The sequence below is a fragment of the Brachyistius frenatus genome, unplaced genomic scaffold (genome assembly GCF_029030835.1).
Source record: "Brachyistius frenatus isolate BFR_SWC_R1_liver_20210118 unplaced genomic scaffold, ASM2903083v1 Contig_262, whole genome shotgun sequence".
Classification (NCBI taxonomy): Eukaryota; Metazoa; Chordata; class Actinopteri; family Embiotocidae; genus Brachyistius; species Brachyistius frenatus.
The window spans coordinates 455980-464883 of NW_027210861.1; positions in this window are offsets into that span (position 1 = coordinate 455980).

Below are 8904 nucleotides of genomic sequence, written 5' to 3' on the forward strand. Positions count from 1 at the left end.
ACTGTTGGAAGTACAGCTTGAGACAGAGTAATTCAGCACACTCCTCTTCCTGTTTGTTCCTGGAGGGGATTACAAACAAAATAGAACAAGCTTTTCAAAGTTATTAACTAAACAAAGTGACTTTTTGGTGGTACTTTTTATGAGCTATTTGCTCGACCTATTTTAAGTGGGATGAATCTCGAGTTAATTGTTCGCACTGATTTAGAGGTGAGATGATAAGATTAAGAAATTCTTTTTTTTTACCACATGACTGCAGATATTTACTGCAGCTGTGGTCAAAAGGTCATTTCTGTCATGGCAAAAGAGGACGGTTTGACAAGGACACATGGTAATCACTGAAAGGGATGAGAAAGAGGTACAAATGTTTTCCAACAATTTGTTCAAGCAAATTCAGCCGTACCGCTGCTGCGATGTCCTGAGCAGCTCTGGCAGAATCAGAGTTTTCACACTTGGTCCCTTTTCAAAATGAACTCAGAGTAATTAGTCAGCGTTTTTGCACATATGTGACCCAAACGGCAACCAACCCACCATCTTGCTAGTTCGGAGCGGCTTGGAGCAGGAAGTGACCATATTTGGACGAGCTGGGGGAGGACGATACCTAACGATACTACGTCCCGCCCACCGATAGCTGTAACCTGACTGCACCACAGGCCTGTCAATCAAACAGACACGCCCCCAAAAACAGGTCTTCTTGAATCTTCTTTTCTAATGAATGAGGGATTATTTTCAGGAGAGTCCATACGAACGTTCCTTCCTCTGTTGTGGTATTCACAACATTGGACCTTAAAAAATGTCACTATGCTATGAGTTTACGAGTTGTGTTTTTACTGACAGTGAAAATGGCGGAGGCTGTAGAAGTTCAGCTTTTGTTGGACATTAATCTATTTTATTGTAATTTTTTTTGTCGCAGTGTTTTTCTTTGTAGTTTAATACGTCTGAGAAAACTGGTAAAAGTCCCAGTAGCCTAACATTTTCCCTTTGTCATTATGTCTTTGCATTTCCTGCAATACGTTACCCACCCACTAGTTTGCTGTGACTTCTATAAACTGTCCACGTTGCCGTTGCTTAGCAGCGGCGTTTTCACCACCTAACAACTTGAACGTCAAGAAAACGGTGAGGACGACTTCCTGTGTCCCAACCACACGCTCACCAGCTCCACGGCTGCTGGTCAGACTGGAGGACGAGGAGGAGTTGAGGGTAGGATCGTTTTGTTTTTGACCTTTTTGAAATCTGGACCTTTTCCTGGTCTTGAGGAGTCGATGAATCGGAAGGTCAGAACTGTTCTGTCAGCATGTGAAGAACTTAATGTGATGTTGAAATCTCATTGCTGCTGTAGATTTATCCTGAATGCTATGAAACTGATCATAAATGAACTTTGTTAAAAGTGCTAATTTTAATAATAAGTAGGTGAAAGACTAATAAAAACCATCATCAAGAGCTTGAGTTGAGTGAAGCCAGTGGAACAACGCATCTGTAAATCAGCCCAGTTGATCATTTTAACGGTAGTTCACACTGCAGTCGCTCCCTGCAGGTGTGAGCAGCGACACAATGAATCCTCCTTCCAGCAGACAGCCGGCGATGACACACCTGCTGGCCGTTGCTTGACGTTTGATCCAGAACAAAGCCTCTTTTATCCTCAACAAAACAGAAGGTTTATGATCATCAATAACAACAACAACAACAAAAGATTAAAACTGATGTCAGCAATGAGTGAAGTCATAACTGGAAATATATTGTTCCAAGAGTCAGAAGATTTGACCTTTTGCATGTTCCCAAGCGATACAAAACATCTGTGCTGCACTAATCATGACTGTTACCTCACATACAACTGCAACTATTGAAATGCATTATTACATAAATATGAGTTCAGCATCAGTGACACTGTTATCAGTTTTTACAGGAACCACTTTCAAAAGAAATTGTCCAAATTAGATGATGAACAGACCAACATGAATATCATTCTGTGTAAACGGACACTGTTGAGAACAAGACGATGCTGTTGTATATTTTGAATTGTTGTATATTTTGAATTGTTGTATATTTTGAATTGTTGCACATTTTCAAAGCAGAAGTTCAACAATCTGCAAAATATCTAATTTTCTTTCTTTCCAAAGCTTCCAGTGACCCCCAGTATGTCAGCTTCAGTATTTTCTCAGGTAACCAGAAACACATCTACTCTATAACTCTAATGAGTAGTTGATTGATTGATTGATTGATTGATTCAGGTGTCTCAGGCAACTTTACAGCGATATCTAACCTGCTCTTCATTCCTAAAGTTAAAAAAAAGCTATGGCAAATAATTTATTTCACCGTTTAAACATGAATTATTTATTTATATTACAGAACATAAACTGCACTAATGAAAGTTACTCACTGCCTCAGACATGGATTTAAATACTGTGATTACAGAGACTGGAAAAAGTCATTGGGATTAAAGGTTCTGGACGAGGTTGGTTCGGATCACACATTTCACAATATGTCAACCATTAACGTATTAGTTAGGTTCAGAGCTGTAGATCCAATTCTGTTCAATGTAATCATGCTCCCTTAGGGCCAGACTGTAGTGAAACACTGCATTCATTTCAACTGCTATACAGATGACAGCCAGTTTTATCTCTCCGTGGAACCAGATGGAACTAATCAGTCCAACTTCATGGATGTCTAAGAGACATAACGGCCTGGATGACCAGTAAATCTTTACCTCTTCATTCAGTCCAATCTGAAGTTATGGTTCTGTAAAATCATCTTGTCTTGGTGCAATAGAAGTGAATCCATTCATGTGTTCCTTCCAGGCTGGACTGTGATTCTCTGTTGTCAGGATGTCCAGTGGCTCTCTGAAAAAAAAAAAAAGCCTCCAGTTGATTCAGAATGTAAATTGTGCAGATGTGAGTTGAGAATAGAGAGTTTTAGCTTCCCTGCATCCCTTAATAATCTATCTCCATCTCAAAATAAAGACCTCTTGGTCGATCATCCTGACTGAAGGCAGGAGGCGGAGCCTCTAGTGATCTAGACCAGATCACTCTTCAACCAGAGCCCAGTTTGGGTTTGGAAGGCAGAAACGCTCACTGCTGTCAATACTGATCTGAAAATGAACCTTTTTGATAAAGCTTACAATTACAGCAGGCTGAAAGGACCCTGAATCATCCACCTGCTCTCGATGCATTTAGCACTATTAAAATTACTATGACCTTTTACTGAAATTGGTATTTAACTTTGCTAATTTAAGGCAGTTTTCTATTTACTACAATTGTAAACAGTAAAGTTCCTCTGGTTGTACACATTTTTGTTTTAATATTTTCCTCAGTGATATTTTAATGTGTTTTTGTTTGTTTGGACTTTTTTGTTCCAACAGTTCCTTGCTATTTTTATGTGGTTGTTTGTTTTTGTAAAGTTTACTGAGAAAATGTTTTCCCCTCGGGGATTAATAAAGTAACTACCTAACCTAACCTAACCTAACCTAACCTAACCTAACCTAACCTAACCTAACCTAACCTAACCTAACCTAACACGTCCAATTGGGATTTCTGCAATATGTGTATTTACTAGTTCCCCAGTTCTGTTTTAATATTTCAGGAAACTCACCATCTTAGTTTTTTTGACTCTTTGTGCTCAGCGAAGCTCCAATGCTGTGACACACACACACACACACACACACACACACACACACACACACACACACACACACACACACACACACACACACACACACACACACACACACACACACACACACACACACACACACACACACAGTTAGTATAACAACACAGTGTTTCGTAGTTCTACGTCATTTCTCCTCCTTTTTTTGAACATCTGCCCTCTTCCTATATTTTCCCTCCTCCTCTCTCATCTTGTAATCTCTCCTCTGGTCCTCCTCTCTTCTTCCTCCTCCTCCTCCTCCTCCTCCTCCTCCATGTGCCCTGAAGGTGTCGTTCAGCCTGTGGTCCCACTCTTCCTCCAACTGTAATACATTAGGAGGATTAACATTCCTACAGTAAGCCGCTGCAGTGCAGACCCAACCAACCCAGCTTTTCTGTCCTCTCCTGCAGCCCCTTCAGCTTGTGCTGCCTTGCATGTAATTTCCCGTTTGCCTTAGAACTCCCCCACTATACTAATAACCAGCTCCAGTATGAATGCCACGCACACAGTTTGAAGTTGTGTTACTGAGAGTGCGCTGCAGGTATGGAGGAATTCACTTGGTTAGAAAGTAGATTTCATTTATTTTTAGAAATAGCTTTTTTTTGGTACATTTATAGTTTCGTGTCTTCCATTGAGATTCCTTGAAATCAGAATCTGCTGAAAATAATTCAGAAACACAAGAAGGCATCTTCCATTCTTATGAAGTAGTAGATAGATAGATAGATAGATAGATAGATAGATAGATAGATAGATAGATAGATAGATAGATAGATAGATAGATAGATAGATAGATAGATAGATAGATAGATAGATAGATAGATAGATAGATAGATAGATAGATAGATAGATAGATAGATAGATAGATAGATAGCTGAACGAAAATATGGAACAACATGTGTTCACAAACACTAGCGCTGACTCTAACTGCAGCTCTGGTCTCAAACCGATCCCAGACTCCTCTAATTGGCTTCTATTTATCCGGGAGCTCCGGAAAACAAAGTGCACGCAGGGCTGTTTTCACATGGGATTAACTCAGGTCCAAATCCTAACACACTTCAGAGAAGAAGCCCAACACTCTCCCTCCATCACCCGGCAGAGAGCCTGCCTGCTCGGTGGTCCTCTAGCAAGCAGTTTAACGGTGCGTCACAGATTCTTTTATCGCGTACATTTTAGGTATGGAAGTTCTCCATGAACACAGCGAATACCGAGGTTAAGATCAATTTGCAGATGTCAACATTTCAACCTTGAATTCATTTAAAACAGTTTGCAGTAGTTGGGACACCGTTGAGGTTTCCCTCCTTTAGAACTGATGTTTATTCAGTGTGATTCTTGGGATCCTAATGAAACTGACGATGGGAGTTGTTTTGCTGGAAGAACAGTCTGATGACAGATCCTGGTGTCCATCATGGACCAGGAGAAGTCGACTCTGTTAACATGACGCTGGTCGGGTGATCCACTGATCACCGGCTACCTTCACCTGCTCTCTGATGCCATCTATTGGTCAGATGTCAAACGTCTGCTTTTCACTGATGGATATCCTGAACGTTATAATATATATATATATTGCATTTTGGTCATAAAATGTTACTCAGTGTACAATCCGGTACATTCAGGAGAATAAATGTTGGAATTCCTTGACAGAGATGTGTAAAATGTGAAGGACCTCAGTTTACAGTTAGTAATAATGAGTGTTCTGGTGCGACCACACACACATTCACTGAGTCCCTGTTAAATCCTTCAGCTGCTCCATGCTGGACTCTAACTTCATCCATCCACTCATTTACACTAGTTTTCATCTGCACTGAACTCTTTTCCAAATTGTCCGCTTTATATTTCACAGGTCATGTTGTCTTGCAACAGCTGCACACAATTTCACTCATTCTGCTGGAACATTATTTTCCCTTTGGTATTAATAAAGTGTCTCATCTCAACTCAACTCATCTGCGGTGATGTAATGAATTGACGTGATGTAATGAATTGACGTGTGATGTAATGAATTGACGTGATGTAATGAATTGATGTGATGTAATGAATTGTTGTGATGCAATGAATTGATGTGATGTAATGAATTGATGTGATGTAATGAACTGATGTGATGTAATGAATTGATGTGATGTAATGAATTGACGTGATGTGATGAATTGATGTGATGTAATGAATTGACGTGATGTAATGAATTGTTGTGATGCAATGAATTGACGTTGTGATGCAATGAATTGATGTGTGATGTAATGAATTGATGTGATGTAATGAATTGTTGTGATGCAATGAATTGATGTGATGTAATGAATTGATGTGATGTAATGAATTGTTGTGATGCAATGAATTGATGTGATGCAATGAATTGATGTGTGATGTAATGAATTGATGTGATGTAATGAATTGTTGTGATGCAATGAATTGATGTGATGTAATGAATTGATGTGATGCAATGAATTGATGTGATGTAATGAATTGATGTGATGTAATGAATTGACGTGATGTAATGAATTGTTGTGATGTAATGAATTGACGTGATGTGATGAATTGATGTGATGTAATGAATTGACGTGATGTAATGAATTGTTGTGATGCAATGAATTGACGTTGTGATGTAATGAATTGATGTGTGATGTAATGAATTGATGTGATGTAATGAATTGATGTGATGTAATGAATTGTTGTGATGCAATGAATTGACGTTGTGATGCAATGAATTGATGTGTGATGTAATGAATTGACGTGATGTAATGAATTGACGTGATGTAATGAATTGATGTGATGTAATGAATTGTTGTGATGCAATGAATTGACGTGATGTAATGAATTGATGTGATGTAATGAATTGACGTGATGTAATGAATTGATGTGATGTAATGAATTGATGTGATGTAATGAACTGATGTGATGTAATCAATTGACGTGATGTGATGAATTGATGTGATGTAATGAATTGATGTGATGTAATGAATTGATGTGATGTAATGAATTGACGTGATGTAATGAATTGTTGTGATGCAATGAATTGACGTTGTGATGCAATGAATTGACGTGTGATGTAATGAATTGATGTAATGTAATGAATTGATGTGATGTAATGAATTGATGTGATGTAATGAATTGTTGTGATGCAATGAATTGACGTTGTGATGCAATGAATTGATGTGTGATGTAATGAATTGTTGTGATGCAATGAATTGACGTTGTGATGCAATGAATTGATGTGTGATATAATGAATTGACGTGATGTAATGAACTGATGTGATGTAATGAATTGATGTGATGTAATGAATTGATGTGATGTAATGAATTGTTGTGATGCAATGAATTGACGTGTGATGTAATGAATTGATGTGATGTAATCAATTGACGTGATGTAATGAATTGATGTGATGTAATGAATTGATGTGATGTAATGAACTGATGTGATGTAATGAATTGACGTGATGTAATGAATTGTTGTGATGCAATGAATTGACGTGATGTAATGAATTGTTGTGATGCAATGAATTGACGTTGTGATGCAATGAATTGACGTTGTGATGCAATGAATTGATGTGTGATGTAATGAATTGTTGTGATGCAATGAATTGATGTGATGTAATGAATTGATGTGATGTAATGAATTGTTGTGATGCAATGAATTGATGTGATGTAATGAATTGATGTGATGTAATGAATTGACGTGATGTAATGAATTGTTGTGATGTAATGAATTGACGTGATGTGATGAATTGATGTGATGTAATGAATTGACGTGATGTAATGAATTGTTGTGATGCAATGCATTGACGTTGTGATGCAATGAATTGATGTGTGATATAATGAATTGACGTGATGTGATGAATTGATGTGATGTAATGAATTGACGTGATGTAATGAATTGTTGTGATGCAATGCATTGACGTTGTGATGCAATGAATTGATGTGTGATATAATGAATTGACGTGATGTAATGAATTGATGTGATGTAATGAATTGATGTGATGTAATGAATTGTTGTGATGCAATGAATTGACGTGATGTAATGAATTGATGTGATGTAATGAATTGACGTGATGTAATGAATTGATGTGATGTAATGAATTGATGTGATGTAATGAATTGTTGTGATGCAATGAATTGACATTGTGATGCAATGAATTGATGTGTGATATAATGAATTGACGTGATGTAATGAATTGATGTGATGTAATGAATTGATGTGATGTAATGAATTGTTGTGATGCAATGAATTGACGTGATGTAATGAATTGATGTGATGTAATGAATTGACGTGATGTAATGAATTGATGTGATCTAATGAATTGATGTGATGTAATGAATTGTTGTGATGCAATGAATTGACGTGTGATGTAATGAATTGATGTGATGTAATGAATTGACGTGATGTAATGAATTGATGTGATGTAATGAATTGATGTGATGTAATGAACTGATGTGATGTAATGAATTGACGTGATGTGATGAATTGATGTGATGTAATGAATTGACGTGATGTAATGAATTGACGTGATGTAATGAATTGATGTGATGTAATGAATTGTTGTGATGCAATGAATTGATGTGATGTGATGTAATGAATTGTTGTGATGCAATGAATTGATGTGTGATGTAATGAATTGTTGTGATGCAATGAATTGATGTGATGTAATGAATTGACGTGATGTAATGAATTGATGTGATGTAATGAATTGACGTTGTGATGCAATGAATTGATGTGTGATGTAATGAATTGTTGTGATGCAATGAACTGACGTTGTGATGCAATGAATTGATGTGTGATGTAATGAATTGTTGTGATGCAATGAATTGATGTGATGTAATGAATTGACGTGTGATGTAATGAATTGATGTGATGTAATGAATTGTTGTGATGCAATAAATTGATGTGATGTAATGAATTGTTGTGATGTAATGAATTAACATGTGATGTAATGCAGCATTATTCATGTTGCAGTCCTTACAGAACTAAATCAACTCGTCATTCATTATAAGCTTCATTTATATGCATCTGTATATTTCAGTCATTGGACAAATAAATTCTGATTCTATTGTTTTCCCAAAGCAGGCTGCTCCGTCCACCAGACAGACAGAGTACCAGTGGGACATCATACATAAAGTCACCGAGAGGTTGGATGTCAGACGGACCGCTTAGTGGGGAAAGAACTGCAGCCACAGGACTGTCATACACAACACTGAACACCTTCCAGCAAGGGGGCGGAGCTTCAGCTCCTTCAGGAAACGCCCCCCCAGTCTCAGAGCAGAGAAGACTGATGATTTTCT